Consider the following 22,688-nt stretch of genomic DNA (forward strand, 5'->3'; position numbering starts at 1 on the left):
ATGTGCTTTACATATAGACTGATGCAACATGCTGCGACCAGTAAGTGGTCTCTTGTGTTCATGCATAGCAATGTTGCGAGAAAAACGTGCACCTTCTCAGTTTGGATGGATGGACAAATGTGAATGCAATCAGGTTATGTTTGGAAGAAAGAGTTTGAGATGCAACAGATCAAATCTCTATTAGGAAGATAAACAGGAGAAGAGATGAGAGTCGTGAGTCATTGATCTGCAGTGCGGTCTAAGACTTACCAGTGTTTATGGAGGAGCACTTTATAGGTGGGTAAAAGCTACGTGACCTTAGACAGCAGTCTGAGAAAGAAGCATGGTTTCCAATATTTACTTTATTCTTAGTTTTGTAGATTCTACAACCTGTTCGCTTTCAAGATTGTTGTGAATGAAAGATGTATGTTTTCTAGGTAGGTGATTGTCCAGTTAATACTAATAAAAAACATTAATTTGATTATACTAATACTAAATGCTACACAAATAGGCAAAAAGGAATGCATGCATCACCGCTCTAGCACGATGCCATGCTCAGTTCTACGGGAATAGCACATCTCGGACTAGAACAATGAAGGTTGACTTGTGGTGCAGCAAGCATCACCTCTGTGTTTCGGATACCTGAAGGTCAGTCACTGCCTGTCATGGCCCGTAAAGACAGGTATCCAGTCTCTGCATGAGTGGAGACATCTCAACTTCACCTTGTGTGTCTGCTTTAGCTGCGAGGCCACAGCCGTCGGGCCCATCATTCAACCCTGCTTCCTCCGGTCGTTCAAGGACGTGCCGACGGTCTCAGTAGGGTCGAGAAGCGGTCACATGTTTCTGCTTCGCAGAACCAGCAAACATCCCGCCCACACACCTATCCACAGGTTTTTATAGGAGGTAACGGGAGTCCTTTGAGGAATTAAAGTCAACCCTGGAGCCTAAGCTCAAGGACCCCCAGCACACAGGAGTGTGCGCCAGACGTCACAGGTACAAATACCAGGTACAGTTCGGTCTTCAAATTCAAACCTAGGATGTGGTTCTGCCCCGGTTCAGAGCAACACACCCTGGGACTCATACGGGCCCTGTCACAGGTGAATGCGAGTTGCACACTCAAGACCCCTCGCAAGTCACACTGACAGCCCTGCTGATCTTTCCCAGCCTAGGGAGTTCGGTGTGGATCTGAAACAAGGTTGCTTGTTAGCTCCGTTGCTGTTTTCTTTCTATATAGCTGATCTACCCGATTGTTTTGTTGAAGCTGAGGGAGATGCTCCAAAGATAAGTAGCCGGCCTTTTGCATGTCTCCTATATGCAGATGACTAACTCTTATTGAGCTGAATAGAAATTTGATATCCCTGCAAAACTATGTAGTCGATGACTTCTTGAAAATAAATGTTTCTAAAAGTAAAATTTTAGTTATGAAATGTAAAAAAAACTGAAAATCATGTAACATTAATTGGCATATTGGTTCTCAAAAGCTGGAGGTGGTAGATTCATATCTTTATTTAGGTAAACTAATAGCGGGTAAAGCAGTATCTCATGCCAATGGTGTGCATATCTTTTATAATGCTATTGGTAGAAGGCACTTTTTACATGTATTAATGGTTTTTAAAGTAAAAATTCCACCAACACTGCTCTATGCCATCGAGTCCATCCCTGTCAAGGATTGGAATTTTTGGGATAGAATCGTAGGTCAGATATTACGAAAACTGTGTAACTTTAATACATCGGTCCCAAAGGCTGCCATTAAGCTGGAATTTGGCTTAATAAGTTCTTATATTCAAGGTCTAGCTAGGGTTTTACGCTGGGGATACCAGTTGAAAAATAGTGAGCAAGACTCATTAAGAAGTTTCATGTGTCAAGAAATTTTCGGGGTTCAGGCTAGTAATTACTCCTTCTATCATGATTTTAATTTGCATTAAAAACTTTTCTGTTCAAGAAGAATTAGTGACTCTTCTTCCATCAGAATTTAAATTCTTCTTAAAAACCTCTAGTGGTAAGACTAGTTTTGAGAGAGATATTGAATTCTCTAATTCCACAGACTAGAGTTAGTAGCCAGGACAAATACACCAAAAATGTAAAAAGAATATGTATATTGGAATTTACAACATGGTACCCGACGTTTTCTCACACTTTGTCGCATGAATCTTCTACCTTTAAACGATCTAACAGCAAACTGGTCTCCAAATTTGGGAAATGGAAAAATGTGCAACCTTTGCAATCTAAGTTCTCAAACCTTGGATCATGTCTTATTTGCATGTCCAGCATTGGCCTCGAGCCGCCGTCGTTGGCTTCGTCCAATGTTCTCACTAAATAGTGTTAAAAATGTAGCTTCAGCCTGCGACTTTTTACTTTGTTTAAAAAATGAAGCAGTGTGTATAACACTTTTTAATTATTTTAGGAAGTTTATGTGTGTATTTTAATTGCTGCTTTTTGCTGCTCTTTGCTCAAGAGGGAGATGCTACGTTCATTTCCCACTTTTGTTTTACTGTCAGCTTAAAAACTCACCCAAAATGTTATTCTGGATTGCGTTTTGCACATGTACTGCTGCTATTGAATTGTTGTTTGCACATATTAGGCCATGCTTTATAATCCCTTTTCTTGCTACTAAAGCTGAACGTTTTGCGGAGTATGAATTCTGAATTTTATCAAGTACCTGAGCTAGCTGCTACCTATTGCCTTTCGTACATTTTTGTATTTCTTAGGATATGCCTTGCCACTTTATTATGTTTGTTGTTAACTCCAAACGTGGAATGAGTTTTGTTATGTTCAATTTCTTTTTGTAACAATTTGTATGCTCTTTTAAGTTGACCTCATATGAGTTCCAAATCTTAATAAATATTTGAATTGAATTGTGTGGATCATCTCAAGGTTCAGTGGGGGAGACCAGGGATGCAGACTTGTGACTGGGGCACATGGCCCACCACAGATTTGGTCACTCCAAAGATACCACTCTGATATGCTTTTTCAGGCTGCTTCTTTCAGGACAACTTCTCCAAAAAGCTACAGCTGGACTCTCCTTTGAACTGACTCTTATGCCAGAGACACCTTCAATGCCCCTCTGTTAGCCTGCAGGGAGACTCCTCATTTGAGAGAGGACCTCAGTTTCTTCAGGAACGGGTTGTAGACTAATCAACTGATGTCCTTAACCGGTCTGAGGAGCTAGCTGTCTGGGACTGCAGCTCTACTCCTCAGTGATTCCTCCAATGCCCTGCAGGGGTTTCGTCCATGGCCCTGCAGGAGATTCCTCTATTGCCCCTTAGCGATTCCTCTATTGCTCTGCATTGGAGTACCTCCCATAGTCAACGAGAAGTCCTCGAACTTTGACTCAAAGCTTCCCTTTCTATTCTTTATCTGCATGTTGAAAACAGAACGTCATCATGGCGAGGCAAGTAGGCCACTGGCTCGTCAGCAGGCATACATACAGGTTCAATGGACTATCCCACTAGTGCCAATTGTATGCTGCCTTTACTGTAATTCGGGGACTTGACGGTAGTCACCATCACTAACAAGGATACGCATAGTAGACCATTCCAGATCCCACAGGCACGCACTGGGTCTAAATGTTACTAATAATAAAAACAAGCATTTGCAATGCAATAGGACTCGCATTTACGCGAGACCTATTTCATTGCAAACGGGAGTGTGGGCAGGGGCGGTCAGGGGGGCGAGAAGGCACGAACAACAGGAGTGCAGGTGGGGGGACAGAAGGCATGGACTGTGGGAGGGGAGGAGAAGGCACAGGCAGTAAGAGAATCTCATTAAATAAAATAGTGCTCACAATCTAAATAACACATACCATGCAACACTCGAAGTAAAGGGGCCAGTTGCCATGGAAGGCTACAAATGACAACATGGCAGTCATAAGGAGGGTCTAACAAGCCTATAAACCAATCAGAAGGCAGCATTTAGGAAAGATAAAGGAACAAGCCAATGAAAAAGATGGGCGGGGGAGTTGGCGGGGCTTCCCTCACATAGTGAACTACCACAGATCAGCCCTAGAGCAGCGCTTGTATGCTGCTTCAGGGCTCGACCTAAAAATCCTAAGCATACAAGCATGATTTTTGTGTGCACTGAGGCTGAAAAGAGTAAAAAACACACCAGAGATTTGTCTATAGGTAACTCGCAGCAGGGGTGCATGCTCACAAATCATACAGGGATGACCAGCTCAACCTAACACCTTGCACGCGTGCCAAAGGCAGATTTGTCTGCACAGCAGCTGGGCATAGGGCCTAGCATGCTGCACTTGAGTTTCCTAATGATTCTGGAAGGATACAATTTTCCACGGAGCACCTTCTTTCACCCTCAGGCCTAATACGAGATACACCATCTGTTATGTTACCAGGGTATTTGTGAAGCGCGCAGCTACTCGAAGGAGTGTCCCGGCGCTAGGTGGGTGTGACAGAGCTAGCTAAAGTAAGACAGCGCAAAGGCTATTGCTGGAACAACCAAGTTTTTAGGGACTTCCTGAAATAAAGAAGAGTGTGCATCTGTCTCGGAGTTGGAGGCATATAGTTCCAGAGTTTGGCAGCTTGCACCTGAAAAGATCGGCCTCTTATTCGAGAGCGGAGGAACACGGGGGGTGTGCTAGCAACAGCGTGGAAGAGCGCAGAGTGCACCGGGGATGGTAAAACTGGACTCTTTTCCTAAAATAAGGGGCTCCAGTGTCATGTAAGGCCTTATAGACCAAGACAAGGGCTCTGAAGTGAATCCTCTTACGGATCGGGAGCCAATGAAGAGATTTCAATTGGGAAGACATCCGAGTCCTCGGGCCGAGTAAGATATCGCCCTGGCGGCTGCATTTTGGACCACCTGTTGACGGGTAAGTAGGTATTCCGGTAGTCCTAGGTACAGGATGTTAACATAGTCCAACCTGGAACCGATCAGGGCCTGGACCACCGTGTTCCTATGGAGGACCAGAAGGAGGGGCAAAAACTGCTTTAGCATTTTCAGTAGGCCGAAGCATATTCCGGCTACAGCTTGAGTCTGTGATTTTTAGAGTGTCCTCCATTTTCACCCCCAAGTTTTTAACTGATGTAACCGAGGTTGAAGGCGGATGTATGTCCTGAGGCCACCAGTTACGCCCCAAATTGTTAGGGGGCAGACCAAAGAATATAATTTCAGATTTTCAGAATTGCATTTTAGTTGATTTAGTTGGAACCAGGCAAACACCTCAGATAGACAGGAGTTGATCACTTCGCCTCTGAAATCTGCATCCTTGTCGAAGGTAAAGAGCAGCTGCGTGTCGTCAGCATACAACACTATTTTTGCTCCGTGGGTCTCAGCCAAATTTGCTAGGGGAGACATGTAAATGTTAAACCATGTTGTGCTGAGAATAGAGCCCTGCCGGACTCCCACCTTTAGGGAGGGAATGGAAGCCGAAAAAGGCGGAGCCCAGGCTGTTTGTTGGCGGTCCATCAGGAAAGAGGCAAACCACTTGAGTACCATCCCCCCAAAACCAGACTCCTGGAGTCTCAACAGGAGTCGGTTGGGAGGGACGGTATCAAAGGCCGCCGATAAATCCAGTAGTATCAGTACTGCTTTGCCAACCCTGTCAAGGCCTTGATAGCATCTGAGATTTCTAGGAGCGCTGTTTCAGTGCTAAAATCTGACTTGAACCCGGATTGGCTCTGATGCAGTATGTGGTTAGTTTCCACGAAGGTGGTGGTGAACGAGCTAACATATTTTTCCAACGCTTTGGAGAGAAATGGCAGTAGAGATAAGGGTCTTTAATATGAGACTATCTCCGTGTCCAAAGTCAGCTTTTTCAGGAGGGGTGGTATTAGTGCCTTCTTCCACCTATCAGGGACCAGTCCAAGCAGCAGTGAGACATTCAAAATCCGGTTTACCACTGGATTGATGGCCACAGCTATTGATGCTAGGGTGGTGGCTGGGCATGTGTCAGAGGGAGCCCCGACTTCAAAATTCCCATAATTTCTGATGTAGTAGCCAAGGGGAAGGGGGGGGGGGGGAACTCGGTAAAGGATGGGATCCTGGTCCGAGGGAGAGAGAAGATAGGCTCAATAACTGGTGCTAGAACAGGGAGGTGAGGGGAGAAGGTGTCCTGATTTTTTTTAATTTTATCAAAGAAGAACGAGGCCACATGGCCCGCCCATGTCTCAGAGGGGGTGAAAGTCCTAGCCATCGCTCTGGGGGAGGAGAATTCTCTCACTATTTTAAAAATCTCCTTACTCTTGTTGTCTGCCGCTTCGATTTTTGAGGAGAAGAAAAGTTTTGTCTCCTCAAGAAGACGCAAATCTTCTGCTCCACCCTACTCATGCCATCCCCTTCCACTTTAGCTGGCACTATAATTAATGCCTCGTCAATGCTAATAATTTTGTTTAATTAATTGTATTTATTTGAGAAGTTTTATATAGACAACATGAAAGGGTTTTGTTTCCCGATTCCAAGCCTCATACTATTTTTGCAGAACATATGGGAAATCCACTGGCAAATTGGATCCCGTGACACAGACACAGGCTTAGCTTTCATGTTACCTAAGTGGCTGTTATCTTAATATTATTCACACCATCAGCAAGATTACCTAGCCTTGAAAAAGTCCTAGGCCTACTGTACTCTGAAGGTGTGCAAACACATGTTGGCTTCTGGGGTTCCCAATTGAAAGAAAAGACTATGGAACAATGCACCTGTGTAGAGGAACAACATATGTCTCCAGGATGTATGAACACCAACTGGATTTGAATGCGGTAAAAATATATGTACTTAATCTAAGCGAATGTAAGGTTTTATGGAAAGTAAAGGAACAAGATTTAATTGCAGTTTATGTGTCCTAGGCTAGGTACCCACCTTCTGAATTATTTATTTCAATAAACTTAATGCACATGAGTAGGAGTTACCTAGCACTTGCATCTACACCACTTTCTGAGGAGGGAATGGGGATGCATTTTCACGTGCCAAAGTCCCCTATAGTTGTTAAAACAATGGGTGCTCTAGCCAGACTGAATATACCCTTTTATGCAAAGACCCGCCTGTTGAACCAGGACATGGCATAGTAGGTATTATTGAGACATCAATCCATATTACTCCGCTTTCTCTTCTAATGCATAACGTCTAGTGTTTAGAATGTATTCGTCTAAGTACACCATTAAAACTCTCTTCATTCATTAACCTCGGGCTCGTAATGAAAATGTATTAACACAGTGGATGTGTCTCTCACTTAGTACCTGAGAAAATGTAATGCATGGATTGATAACCCTTCATACTTAGAGGCTTTTCATTTTATTTATGCCTGCTCTGCCATGAATGTTAAACAGATCTCCTGCTCTTTGGTCCTTTCCTGGTCACCCTTGAGCCCAGCTTAATTTTCCGTGGTCTTAAAATAAAAGTTATCATTTTGGTTAAATTTACCTTCCACCTAAACTAAGTTTAGGTAGCTTTTTAGCACACCTTCGTCCAAACTCTTAAACAGCCATTTATTATGATGAACAGAAACTGGCATGCAGGAGCGGTATGGAGTCTGTGCTCCTTTTTTTAACTTTTAGATTTTCAACTCTTGTAATATAATAGTTCTATTTCCATGAAACCACTCAGGTAGAGTTACTCTGTAGGTGCACACGTGTACACTTCGGAATTCACCACGGATACATGTAATTGGCAGTGCAAACAAATTTAGATCTGGCACACACACCTTATTCTGCCTATGATAAATTTGTTTATATCCAAGAGTTACACAGATACAAAAAATATTTAAGCTAGAACTTTTAGTTTTTTTTAACATATTTGAATAGAGCAAGCAGTCAATCAAAAAGAGATAATCAAAACTTTAAGTAGCTAAGCTCTTCTGGCTGCTAGCAGCTTGGCTATCACCCCTTCACAGGATCCCTGTTCTAAATAGTCAGAATTACTTAATTCTAAAATCCTTAGTAATGTCCAAACTTTTCAGACTGACCAGGGCACCTCTGTTGCATTAGGTCAACACTCATAACTCTCAACTAGAAACAGGATCTTCATTGTGATCTTTTACCATTGTCTCATAAGAAGAGGTTTTTGATGAAGATTTCATCTATCTCTTCAGGTTACCTTATTGACAATTCTCCTGTGGTAATTATGAAAACATTTGCAACCACAGTAATACCTATTCCTAAGAAACTCTACAATCCTTCTACAATCGTTCTCCCCCCTCATCAGGCTTGAGAATAAAACTATTTAAAAAGAAAGAAAGAGCAGATATTATCGTTCTTGCAAATTCTAATCATATATCTTTGATAAGCGTGAGGGAGGTTTTGTCAACACTCCACTTCTCAGCTATGTTGAGTCTTATCAGATTTTGGACACCCATCGAACTGGCTTCCAACTTTTGGATCCTAGTCTGTCCTAATAATAGTTACTAATGCCAGCCACATGCTTCATGATGGAGGTGATGCCGCTTGGACTCTTTTGGATTTTCCAGCAGTCTTCCACATAGTCTCTCATTCCAACCAGATAGCCAGACTTTTCTCTGTTGGGATGCTAGAAACTGGATCACCTCTTTCGAGAGATATTGCTTCTAGACAGTCTTGTTTTATGCATGCTGTCCTGTTGCTTGTGAAGTGCCCCAATCTTCAACATCTTTGTGAGCCCCAAATGGCTTCTTTGATTCAAAATGACAGAGTAAGATTTTCTACTTATGCCGATAATAAATACACAATTTATTCAGCGTCTTGATGGAGATGATGTCAGATTTGATCCCAATTCAGAGACTGTATGTGAGCAACAGTTGTATGGGAGGGTGCCAATTCACTGTGCTTTGCTGCCTCCAAGAGAGGTTCTTCTTTCTGGTAATTCTTATTTAGGTTCAAATTGGTGTGTGTTGTCAGCTTGGTCCTTTCCTTCTTCACCAGTTACATCTGCGTGCACCTTGAGCATTATTTTTGATTCCCTCTTTTACGCTAATGTTCATGTCGATAAGCTTACTTCTATCTGCATTTTAATTAGAAAAATCATCCTTCCAGAAAACAATGGCCAGACTTCCGATTCTGCTGCAGGTAGATATATTACTGTAACTCCCTCTGTGTATGTCTTCTACAATAGGCCTGGACTTCATCTGATACAGAATTCTGTAGCACACCTAGTCCTCAGACTAAGTGGGTACTTAAGGGTTTCTAGCAATCTGAAGTCCCTTCGTAGGCTTTCTGTCAAGAAGTACAGCAGTTTCAAACCTCTTTATTTGGGCTGCCCACCATTTGGCAAAGATACGTGCAGACAATAATGTACAGATATACATTAGCTCTTTGATTCCACTTGTCTTCTTAAGATTCTTGAGATCTGCCAAATCCAGATGGATAGCAGGACTTTTTCTTATGCTACTAATAGAGGCCTGTAACACTCTCCATCTCACTCTTCAGTCCATAACTGCATTTTCTATGTTCAAATGAACCCAAATGTGTATGCTAGACCTGTGCTCAGTAAAGAAAAATGTGGCTTGCCATACAAGAGTATCTGGAATTCCCTTCACTGCTCTATTTGTTGGCTTATCAATCATCTTGTCTTCATAAACACATTAAGACTTATCTACTCACTTAAATATATTTTTCTCTTCCAGCAAGTGGCCCCATGTTTACAAAGGGCATTTTGTAGGCTTCCAATTTCACTCGGTGATGACCAGGATCCAAGTATCAAAGAAATTAAAAAGATTTTACCTCAAAAGGATTGCTCAAGTAGCCTGCTGTGGAGGGATTGAGAACGCTTATGTCCTAAGAACTGCTCTTTTATAATCATCCACTTAAGTAAGAAGTGGGATTTAAGGTTCATTCTTCAACCAGCTAGCTAAGGACTTTGTCTTGTGATTCATTTTAAATACAGACTTCAACCATGTTTAAAACTGAGATTCATAGACAGTGCAGCAATGTCTATGAGATTCCACCCGAAGCTAAAAAGAAATGACAACCTGGCAGCACAATCTCAGATTAAGTTAGAATATAGACATCATGATCAGACTATCAGCTCAGACGCTTGAGAGACACCACCCAGAATAGTCCAAAAGGTTCTCTCACACACTAATTTGACAGGCTTTTTGATTTCACTTACTTTTGGCATTCTGCAAGAGTGATACTTGACCCCAGGGGTTGAAAAGGTGTCCAGAGTAGGAAAGGCCTCATCAGATGAACAGGAGGTTAGCTCGAGTCCCTAGGGTAATCACCAGGAGTGAGAGGAGCAGAGTGGCACATTACAAAGCCTCCTCGTCCAAACTCCCCCCTCTCCTGAGATGCATCTGCAGAAGGAGGATTGCGCAAATTCTATGCACAGAACACTGGGTCAATGCATGAAGATGGAAAGATAAGCTGGAACTATAGACCACACTACTGATTGGAAACCTGTTTCTATATGGGTACCCATACATGCCCGAGGCTGAAAGAGTTTCAGAAGCAAGGTGAGATAAGAAGATGTGGTGCGAGGGAGACTTCAGCTCCTCATTGAGCACTGCTCCTTTCCTGTACCTTGACAACTGGTTATTGCCAAAGTTGATAGGTACCAGGGTAAAGATTGTGATGGAACCCAGTGACTTTCAGCTTCCTGGTCTTAGAACAGCATTTGCCATGAGGGGACTAAGATTTGACAGAGATATGAGACTGTGGATAGATGTCCTCAGAGACTAAAGATCTGCTTGACACCTAACCTGCTTTCTGAGCCACAATACGAAAGGGCACTGGGTGTCTCTAGATCTGCATATACCATATACTGCAGACATTTATTTTCCATTCTCTTATCCTGCTGGCCATATGTATATAACACAAATATGCAAAAGATGGCTCTTTTCCAAGTAAGAAATATAGATCAACTACTACACTTTAATTGTGGTACCTAACATCCCAGAAGCTTTCAGACCTGCAGCACAATCCAAGAAAACAGAGCACAAAAAATACAAGCCAAAACCCAGGGTAGAATCAAGCAGAAAAGAATCAGAGCTTAGGAAAATGAGGTTTCAGTCCTCACTGACTGCCAAAAATGTGGCAGTTGGTGAAGGATGCATTCTTGTGCAGAAGGAGGCAGATGTGCAGACATACACATGCATGAGTATGCCATACCAGCTGTGCAAGGCTCTGTATTAACAGTTTTGGTACATGGTTTCCAGTCCAGCCACAATATAGCAACATACCTAGAAGCAGCAAATGGGAGAGTCTCAAAACAAAGGATAAATAGCGCTAGTGGTCAATGATACGCTGCATTCTGCAGGGATGAGGAATTTAAATGCGTGCAAAGGCTATGTTTCCAAAGTACAGTGTGTGCTAGATGTACATGATAACGGTATCCTCAATGTACTATTTATGAGGTGGAGGTGTAGTATGTGTTCCAAAGGTCAATGGATATTGCAGTAAGTGGGTTTTTAATTAAGTGTGGGGTTATAAGTATTTGATGGGTGGCAATGAGTGACAGGTGTGTGGATGAATGACCGGGCACGATTCTTTGCAAGGCACATGTTAGTGCTGTTATCTGGGTTTTTAGAGCTCTCAGCCCATAGGTCTTGCAGTCCTTATCAGAAATATCCAGCTGTGACCTTTGTTTTATTACACCATTTTCTTTGGATGAGAGAATGTACTTTGAGTCCTAATATAAAAAAAGGAGTGTAATTGATTCTGTATCTACAAATCCACTGTACCTTGGGCTCTATGGTGTTACTAGGAGTGTGTTGCTTATTTATTACAGGTGGTGTCAGAGGAAAACAGAAGACAGGACTGATTACAAGATAATTAATGAGAAAATGCCAATGGGAGGGGGATAGGATGACTGTTTTTAATCTGAAAGCCAGCATAGCTGACAGGCAGAAATACTACCTCTAACATATTTACAATAAACTTTGGTTCCTACTCCTACAATCACTGACTATTTTTTCACCTGCCTCTTTCAGCCGTGCGCCTGATATTTTGCAAATCATATCTTAGCTCAGCCCAGTGGAATATTTCTTCCTCACCTCATGCTACTGGCTGTTTGGATGCTTTTTTTCCTGCCTCCCTGAGAGCTCTTGAACTGAACTACATTAGAGTTTTTTTTAATCACTAAAGGCAGCTTCTCTAAGCTCATTCTCCTTTGTGTTGGCTCGATATGCTTCCTCACTTACAGTCCCCTTGCTTCGCTGCTCAGTCCTTCCCTACATTTCTTCTGTGACATGCTCCTCATTAATCAGTCCTGGCACCGCTTCACATTCCCTCAAATTTTCCCTGCCTTTTTCCCCTGTATCTTGCTCTTTACCTCCTGATTCTCCCACTTATTCCGTCTCATGCCTAAACACCCAGTATCACTGTGACAAGCTTAGAACTGCCGCTGAGCTGTCAGTTTTGCCAAAACTTACTTCTCACAAACACAAAAGTAGGTCTTCTATTGATGGCTCCCTTTCTTACATTAAAGGCACCGTTTTGCTTTTATGTGAGATGTGAAGCTCAGGTGGCAAGGAAACCTTTATTACAATTAGGGCTCCCGGTTTTATGGTATTTATTTTATTTACATTCCGTCTCTGTTTATCACTTTTTTTTTGTCAATTTTATTTTGTATTTATTAATATTTATTTTGTGGTTAGTGTAAAAAATGATGCTGTAATTGATATATTTCCACATTTATTTAATTAGCAATTGTACATTCAGGTTTGAATTGAATGTCCAATGGATTTTAGTTGTTTACAGTACCATACAGTAATTGGAAATCATTTGATTTGCAGAACAACTTAGACAGCTGCACTGCTGCAGTTACTGCAGCTTTACTACAAAACCTGTTAATTTGTTTTAGCGGTCATGCCTGTCAATCTGCAGTAATAGACCTAGCACTCATGATTGACAGTCATGAGTATTGTCCCAAAAAATCCTTTTTCTGTATTTAAAAATAATTACAGACTAGAAAAGAGATGGCTTGTCTGTATCGATCTGTAAAAATCAGTAAAAACAGAAAACTGGGAGCCTTAATTATGATCCTTCATTTCTTTCTAAATCATAGAAACAAAAAAACATTAATGAAGGCTCCCATGCCACTAGAGCTTCAATTTACAAAGAAACAACACAAGCATTAGAAATGCAATTGGTCACATTTGTTTTCAGTTAGGGCTATTGGCATAGCTCAACAGCTACAGGACAGAAATTGCCACTTTGAAGGTGCTGAACAGAACACTGCCCCGTGAAACGGCCTGAAAGCCTAAAACGATGTTGATAGCCTACAAAATAAAAGGGCAGATCAGGATGACCAGGAGGAATCGCGGACGGACGTATTGGGATGGCCAACGCAAGCAAAGAATGAGTGAAATCGCCTATGCGTAACCCAAGCATGCAAAGGCGGGAGAATCAGACCCAATGCACCAATAAAAAGCCCACATTTCTAAATGATACAACAACAAATGAATGGCAATTCATGGGCATGCCAAAAGCCGATAGAGGAGATAACAACATGTCTTGCAGACAGCGCATGGTCGCTGTCTAGGCTCGACCTAAAAAGGACTGTATATTAAGGTAGGGTTCTTAGATGTGTCTGGCTTTAGTCAGTTACCACTACACTTTAATGTGTTAGCACATTAAACTCACACCTAATGGCTTAGCCAGTGCTTGGATATCATCAACCTCCCCAATCAAAGAACAAGCAGTTGACTAGATGGATGTAGAACAAAACAATAAAATGAAAGTACTTTTTATAAGTCACCACCTTGTGCCAACCCGTCATACAGATATGAATGTGTGCGCTTATGCAAAAATGTGTGTCGATTTCAATAAAATAGAGCACAAAATCAGCGGGGAGCCATTATCAACTAGCTACATATTAATTAACCCATAAACCTCCACTCTTTTCACCTTTTTCCTTGATTGAAAAACTATTTTCTTTTAAAATCCCCCTTCAAAAAACCTTTTTACTTGTTATACATTAGATTCATCAGAAATGTCTTTACATTTCAAGGAGCAATTTAAAACCATGATATAGCTTGATGGATCATAATAGGACGTCGAGATGATTTAATAAAATTTTTGGTAATGAAAGGTAAGACATAACGGGACATGGCTGTTGTAGGAGATTCAACTTACTCTTAGAATTCGAAATAGTACATAATTTTCATGTTTTGTAGATCATCTTAGTACGGAACTACTATGACAGCAAGTCATTGAGAACGAAAGACACATCTACACAATGAATTTCTCTTCACTTTTCTCACATGAGGTAAAAGAGCATATAATAAGGATATGTTGTCTGCTTAGTACTAGAGCTCCCAAAAAGACAACAAAATTTCAATATATTGCCATGATTGAGAGGAACCCTAAACAATCTATAAAGTGAAGGCCACTGGGACCTATAAAAATATGTAGAATGGGAACATGAAAAAAAACTCATGCTCATTAGAGTTTTAAAATCCTTTTGCAGGGGGCGTGGCTTGGAAGCCAAACATGGCGGACGTGCTTTGAGCCGGCTCCGTCCAGCCCATGAAATATCCTTAATTTATCCTGGCAATCTGGCGACTTAAGAGCCACTGACCTGCGGAGCTAAGTGCGGTGGCTGCTCCCCTTTCTAGCGGTGCCCCTCCTGTTGGCCGTGATCGGTGTGTGGCTGCGATCCGGCGGAGGCCTGGGGAGGCGCGGCGGCTGGAAGTAACATGGCACCGAGGCAGCGGCTGGCCTGATCTGTGGTGGCTGCCGGGCCGCGCTGAGGAGTCTGTGGGAGGTGCGCGGCTCGGAGAGGCCCCCCGGTGATCTGGTGTTCTCGGGAGTGATCGGCATCGGGGACGACTGGCCGCCTGGCACATGGGGGCCCGGAAGACTAGCTGGCTGTGAGGCTAGGAAGCAGCACCTGGCGACCGGTGGGGGCGGCTGAGGTGAGCGGGTCTGGGCGGCTGGCGAGAGGGGCAGCGCAGCCTGACTCCTTGCGTGCCCCCCCCCCCCTCGGACACGGGGTTCAGCGGCCCCCGAAATTCGGACGGTGCACTTGGCCCGGTGTTCCCCCCCCCTGTTGGCCGGGAACGCTGTGTGGCGGGGATCTGGGGGAGGCCTGGGAGGTGCGGCGGCTGCAACGAACATGGCGGCGCGGCCATGGATGGCCTGATCTGTGGTGGCTGCGCTGCGGAGCCTGAGGGAGGTGTGTTGATCGGAGGACCCCGCCGGCGTTTTGAACGGAAGAGTGCCTGGCATCGGGGGCGACTGGCGATCATTGCGGAGCGGTGGGGCAGCACGGAAGACCCCACAGTGGACAGACGGGCGTTGTAAGTGGACAGCCGTGCGGAGCACAGGGTGGGCCCGCGTTTCTGGTGGGGTTTTGGCCTACAGTTGGGACACTGGTGAATACCACGTTCGGGAGGACAGTGGGGAGAGGACCCGGGTCCCCTCGTCGGCGCGACCTGCAGTGTGTCCCTAAGACTCCGACAGTGCACTGGGCCCCAGTGTCTCTCTGTACCCCCCGCGGCGGGAGTGGGCTGGCGGCGATCACTGTGGGAGCAGCACGGAAGAACACCACCCCCCCCCCCCTAGTGCGAGGACTGTGCCGGCCGGGGCCGACTATGCAGCTCCGGCCCTAAGTCGAGGGTGAGACGGCGGTTTGCCGCAGGGTGGTACTGCTGCAGGTTGCACTCGGGGTCCGGGGATTGGACTACTGGTCGCCCTACCTTGAGGGACCCTGGGGACGCGCTCGCGCCCTCTTAGACACTGGACATGACAGAGGGGCGAGTGGCTGGCTGGGCCTGTGGTTCGGGGGGAGCGTTGAGTGGACCCTTTGGAGCGAGCGGCAGACTGTGCAGCTGGGCCTGACAATATGACGAGGGAGAAGGGTGGCCGCGGCACGACCAAACAAGGGCCCATGGATACATTTGCGGGTCCGACTGGGGGGTCTGGAGTGACAGGGGAACAACAGGGTGCGATGCCGGATAATGCGGCCCTCCTGGCCGCCATCACTCAGGCCAGAGACACGCTGGATGCCAAGATTGGCGCGATCGGGGCGGACGTCATGTTATTGCACCAAGACCTACGCAATGCAGTATTCCGCATCTCAGAGGATGAGACACGGATCTCGGGTGTTGAAGATGACATGACGGAACTCAAGAGGAAGATGGAAGCGGTCCAGAAGGGCTTGGTACTTCGGGCAGAGGATGCGGAGGGCCGGGCTCGCTGCAACAACCTCCGTTTTGTTGGCTTTCCAGAGGGCTGCGAGGAGGGCAATATGGAGCGCATTCTCACGTCGTGGCTGGAGGGATGGCTACCGTCGGAGTCGCTGTCAAGGTGCTTTGTGGTAGAACGCGCCCACCGTGCACTCATGCAAAGACCTCCTGGGGGGGCCCTGCTGCGGCCAGTTATCGCCAAACTCCTCAATTATATGAACAGGGATACGTTCCTGAAACATAAGAATGCCCGTATTCTGATCTTTCCTTATTATACACGGGGGGGTCCAACAGCAACGCCAGTCGTTTATGGCTGCGAAGGCGCGGCTACGTGAGCTCAAACCTCCCTACGCCCTCCTGTTTCCTGCACGGCTCCGGGTGGTCTTCCAGTCGCGCACCCACTTCTTCGACAGTCCAGAGAAGGTCTTCCGATGGACAGATGAGACGGTCCGGCTTCGACCCCACACTCCACCAGGCAGAGATCCTGACTCCCCGACGAGAGAGATGCCCCCAGGGGACGCCGATCAGCGGCGGCAGAGCAGGGAGCGGCGGTCGTGGTCCAGGAAGAGGCGCTCGAGGTTCGGGGAGGTGATCTCCCGAGACACGCCGGTTCCGGAAGAACAGATCCAAGAGAACTGATGGGGGCAGCGGCAGCTGCATGGCGGAACATATGAGACATTTTGCTAAATTGCCATGAACTGGGCTTGTGCTTCCACTAGTTGTGGTCTGGTGGGAGCTCTATCACATGTTGTTGGGCTGTGAATTGGGGATCCATTGGTTGGGGCGGGCCTGGTCCTCCTGTTGGGGTCCTGGATCTAGTTCCTCTGCGATAGATACTTCAGTGTTGGGGTTGAGGTATGTGGTGGGGGGGTTGGTTAGGTCGGGGTTGTTTTAGGTCACCAGGTCATTTGTTTCCTACAGGCACGATGGGGCTCACACACATACCACCGCGGCTTAATCCTCGTACTGCACAACAACAGTCTCTCCAATGGCTAACTTGAATAATGGGGGGCAGAGTCAGCAACAGGGCCTACGTATTGTGAGTTGGAATGTTCGGGGATTATTGGATAAGGTAAAGCGGGGGGGGGGCGGTACTCCGGCATGCGAAGCGCCAGCGAACTGACATTTTTTTATTGCAGGAAACGCATCTCATGGGCACGAGGGTCCTAAGCTTGCAGCGTTTTGGCTTTCAGCAGGTCTTCCATTCAGGTTTTACTAGGGGGTCAAGGGGAGTAGCTATCCTGATACACCGGAGGGTTCAGTACACACACGAGGAGCAATGGTATGACCAGGAGGGTCGTTATGTAATTATTCGGGGCAGGATTGGCAACCTCCCCATTATATTGGGCAGTGTGTATGCGCCGCCTCCGCTGCAATGGACTCTAATAGAGAAGTTGAGGCTGCTTTGGGCGGAGATGTCGGATGATGTGTCAGTAATGGGGGGGGACTGGAACGATGTTATGCAATTGGCATTAGATAGGTCAGGATCTGATTCGGGGTCCCGGGGCGGCGTGCCCACAAAGCTTCATGCACTGGTGACAGGAATGGATTGGGTGGATGTGTGGCGGCGGCTGCACGGTGTGGCCAGGGAATATACGTTTCTTTCAGCAGTGCATAAGACCTTTTCCCGGCTAGACTACCTGTTCGTGTCCAGGGCTGGGGTGGGCAGAGTTCTGGCGGCGGAGAAATTGCCACGAGGTCTCTCAGACCACTCCCCCATTTTTATGGAGCTAGACACTGGGAGGATCAGGCAACCCTTCCGCTGGCGGTTGGCTGTATGGAACTTACAGAAACCAGAATATACGACCCATATGAGGGAATCCATTGCCCACTACCTGGAAGAGAATGCGGGCACCGTGTCCAGTGTGGCCACGCTCTGGGTGGCGCTGAAGCCTACGCAACGGGGGGTGGACATATCATGGTGCACAGCCGCCCGCAGGCAGCGGCGGGAGTAGTTGGTCCAAGCCGAAACCCGCATAGAGCAGCTCGAGTCACAGGCTCGTGAGTCGGGCAGCAAGCTGGGGGTGAGGCAGCTACTTCTGGCTAGACAAGAATGTGCAGCCCTGCTGATGGAAGAGGCGCGGCAGGCCTAGCTTGCTACGCGTAGTAGGGTGTACCAATGGGGGGATAAGTCGGGGAAAATGTTACATCGGCTGTGCCAGGGTACCATGCATGCGTAGACTTTGCCTGCAATCCTGGACACGGCAGGGGGAAGCATGGCGGACCCACTGGCTATTGCGGAGAGCTTTGCCGAATACTTTGCCGACCTGTATGCCCCGTGGGAATGCCTGGAGCCAGCCATGATAGACAAATTCATAGCGGACCTGCCACTCAGGGCGTTGTCAGACGACCAGCGGGACCAACTGGAGGCTCCCCTCTCTGAGGAGGAATTGGGGGTGGCTCTAGGAGAGTTGAGAACCGGGAAGGCCCCCGGCCCAAATGGGTTCCCCAGCGAATTCTTTCGCCGGTATAATTTGCAGCTGGCCAAGCACTATAGAGCTGTGGTGGAGGAGGCCTGGGAGGAAGGGGCACTCCCTCAGGATTGGAGGCATGCAGAAGTGGTTGTCTTTCAGAAACCTGGACGCCCCATCTCTCTCCTAAATGTGGAAGCCACAGTTTTGGCGAAGGCGCTGGCTAATCGGCTGTTGCCGCATATACCGTCCCTCATACACCCAGACCAGGCAGGCTTTATGCCCCAGAGGGCTACACGGCACAATATCAGAAGGGCGCAGGTCGCGGTCGCGGCGATCCGGCAGGCCGGGGAGCCGGCGGCGTTGTTCCTAGCGGACATGGATAGGGCGTTTGACTCTCTGAGCTGGACCTATCTGTTTGCCCTACTGCCTAGGCTCAATTTGGGTCCACGCTTCCTGTCATACATAAAGTTGCTCTATACTGGTCTCACGGCAGCGGTCAGGGTCGCGGGGGCGGTCTCCTCTGCTTTTGAGATTCGGAGGGGAACGCGGCAGGGGTGCCGTCGCCATACTTGTTTGCTCTGGCCATGGAGCTATTGGCGGAGTGGGTACGCATAGATGCGCAGGTCCATGGGTTTCAGTGGGACACAGGTGTTTCCGACAGAATAGCCCTTTACGCGGATGAAGTCCTTTTTTTCCTAACGGACCTAGATAGAACAGGTCCGAGACTGCTGGAGATCATGCAGATTTTTGGGGAGACGTCGGGCCTATACATGAACCCCCGCAAATCCACATTGTGGGTTCTGGAGGGGCAGACGACAGTGGGGTCGTGGGCGTCCACGGTACAGTTGGCTGCAGGGGGACTTAAGTACTTGGGGGTGGTTTTGTCAGAGGTTCCAGCTGTGGCATGGGAGCGTAATTTGGTACCGGTGTGGGATAGGACGCGGGTGGATATTGGGTCCTGGTCTCGTATGCCCCTAACGCTGTTCGGTAGGTCGGCAATATTTAAAATACAAGTTGCAGAATCACCCATTCCCGATTCCAGCCCGGTGGTTTCGCACGGTGAACTCGGTGTTGGGGCAGTTTCTGTGGGAGGGGGGGGGGGTGCGGGTGGCGGTGCGCACATGCTTCCTCTCTACGTACAGCGGGGGGCTGGCCTCACCTGACCTTCTATCGTACTATCAGGCCTCGCACTTATTGGTCCTTAATGACTGGTGGAATGGAGACAGGGGGGACCCAGCTAATGCGTTGGAGCACTGGTTGATGGGTCAGCACACATTACACACTATACTGTACTCTGCCAGGCTACGTGGGGCACTACCGCCGGCCATGAAGGTGTTGTTTGCAATCTGGAAACAGGCACTGCGGCGCATGGGTTGGTGGGGGGTCTAGACCCGGGAAACTCCACTGTGGAACAATGGGCGGCTGCCCCAGTTGGCTGCTCTGTCGGGCCTCAGGGGGTGGGATGCCATTGGCATTTCCACATTGGGTGATGTAGTGACTGACAATGTTATTAAGTCCTTTCAGACTCTACAAGAAGAGTACCACTTGCAGCCAACACAGTTTTATCAATACCTACAGCTGAGGCACGCGCTACTCCCGAGTTTGCGGGGGCTGGAGGACATCCCCGAGTTCAGCCCTATAGAGGCCAAATTATTCATGGGAGATTTGGGAGATAGAAAAATCTCGCGTATATACCAAACATTAGTGAGGCACTGCTCCCACACACTTCAGAAGCTGAGGGGGGATTGGGAGGCTGCAGTGGAAGTGCTGGAGGAGGAGGACTGGGTAGAGGCACTGGCGTCCCCGCGTGGGGCGGCCATTGCGATGCGACTTCGTCTGGTCCAATTTAAGTACCTTCATAGGGTGTACTTCACCAGGGTGCGCCTTTGGCGAGCCGAGATGATTTCCTCACCGACATGTTTGCGCTGTGATCAGGCGGATGGCACATTAAATACACACGATCTGGCTATGTACTGCTCTGGAGCGCTTCTGGGGGGGCTTTGCATGTCTTTCGGAGGTCTTGGGGTGGCAGCTGGCCCGCACACCGCAGTTGGCCCTTTTGCATGTAATGGCGGGGGTGGGAGGGAATAGGTATAAGCGACACCTCTTACTATTAGGGCGCACCTTGGCAAAACGAGATATTGCACAGGCATGGAAAGCGACGCGGGCCCCATCAGTAGCGGCTTGGAAAAATGGCGTTGATTTTTGCATGGGCCTGGAGCAGCCTATTTTTGTGGCAAGGGGATGTCCACGCAAGCACTATAAAATTTGGAACAGGTGGGCAGAATATCGGGGACTGTGGCTGGACCCTCCTGTGGTGGACGAGCAGGTACTGCCGAATTAGGGGGGATTGCATACGAAGACGAACAACTGTGTCGCGAGGGTGGTGGGGTGGACTGTGGGTGCCTTCTGGTATGTGGTTGTTCTGCACAATTGCGATCATGAAGCTGTGGACCTGTGTGACCTGGGGGGGTTCGGGGGGAGTTGGGAGTACAGAAGGGGGGGCGTTCTATGCACTTTGAACCGTACAGTCAAGAACGATTATGAACCTGTTGTAATGATTATGCAGTTGCCTCTGGGCTACAGGGGGCTGTTTGATATGTGCTACTTGACTAATAAAATCTGTTTTAAAAAAAAAATCCTTTTGCAAGCACTCTATTTTGATTTGTAGTATTCCTTTTTCAGGTTTAAAAGAGCTCTAAACACACAATTAGTTTTCTGTCTGTTATGTGATATTTTTATTTTAAAAACCTGAACGCTGTATATATTAAAATATATTTATTATGCTTTATATGCTCACTTTTCACAGACTTGATGAAACAGTTGGCGAGCCACGAAACAAGTATTGGCTGTGACTGTATCAGATTATCAATACCTATTCTTGGGACTTGTACTTTGATTCAAATGTGATTAAAAAGTTATCATTGTCAGGGTAATAGGGTGGAATTGTAACTGATGATGAAAAGGATGTATTACTGCCTTTATAGGAAATGCGCTTTTGCTCCTATGTATTTAAATGATAGTAACATCAATGTATGATTCATGTCATGATTGCCAATGTGATTGTTTGGTTCAATGAAACCTTTAAAAAAAAAAAGTCATCATTGTAAAGAAATTCTGGATGAAATGCACTGATATAGCAAGTAAAAAGTTTTTTTGAAAGAGGATTTTCAATGAAAGAAAAAAAGTGAAAAGAGTAAAGGTGCATGGGTGCATTAATATGAAGCTAGTTGATCATGAATTTCCGCTGATGTGTATAAACGTTTCCTTGCAACATATCTTTTTATTGGGTTACTGAAATAGTGGGTAGTAGCCTAGTGCAGGGATGTTCACATTTGTAAACCAATGCGTAATCAAACAGCACCAATCGGGTCCTCCGATAACAACATTTATTTTACTGTACAGCGAGGAGGAGAATAGCTAAAGAGTGGTATTTCCATATACTTCCAAAATGTTAAAAATGAATTTCTTCTCTTTATGGGCATAATGTGCTTTTTAGGTTAAGCCCATCAGACAGGGCTATTCTGGACATACCAAGAACTTACAGGGTTGTACAAGTCCACTTCTTACCATTGGTTGGCTTGATTTTCACTCATTTGCTTCATTGTTACTCAATGGCTTTCCTTGTCCATCTTGCGCCTGCCCATCCACTGGAGCATAGCCTCTTTACCACCTCTCTTAGTGGCCTGTTCCTATCCTCCACTGCTCACTTTTAGGGAATAACTTTTTTCTTTTTGCTCAAGCACTTCCTTAGAGTGCATATGTTTTCCTGCTCTCTCTCTTGTGAGTGCTTTTTTGCTAATCTTATTTTGTATTTTGACCGCGAGCAAAAGAACAACACACAAAGGGTATTAAAGTAGGAGAGCATAACTCTGCAAAAGTGAGATAAATGGGCAGAGTGAGTCTGGAAGTGGCTTGAAGGGCATGATGTGGATTTAAGCCAGGCACTGGCATACTGATGTTTAATAGTACCGGTCGCGGGCATCTGGGCAGAGCTTTGGGCACAGTCATTCATTCTTTACAAATTTAGCACTGCCCTCATGCACTTCTCTCCCCACGCCAAATACCCACCCCATGTGCTCAATTTTGCTGTCTCGCTCTGGTGCTTCTCCCTCAGTGTTGCACTCCCTCATGTTCTACTTTTCCCCATCCTCGACAACTCCCAGTTGCTTAACCATTATCCACTCTTCCTTTAACACCCACCCGTTTTGTTATTTTAATGTTTCATTTTTTAGTGGAGGGGTGGG

At 46.5% G+C, this 22,688-nt stretch overlaps 1 protein-coding gene across 4 annotated transcripts in view; it reads right to left on the reverse strand.

The window, feature by feature from the left end:
* ST7L (suppression of tumorigenicity 7 like) overlaps positions 1-22,688 on the reverse strand; it is a 1,501,068-nt gene that overhangs the window by 958,918 nt on the left and 519,462 nt on the right. The window lies entirely within an intron of this gene.

The sequence above is a fragment of the Lissotriton helveticus genome, chromosome 5_1 (genome assembly GCF_964261635.1).
Source record: "Lissotriton helveticus chromosome 5_1, aLisHel1.1, whole genome shotgun sequence".
NCBI classification, from domain to species: domain Eukaryota; kingdom Metazoa; phylum Chordata; class Amphibia; order Caudata; family Salamandridae; genus Lissotriton; species Lissotriton helveticus.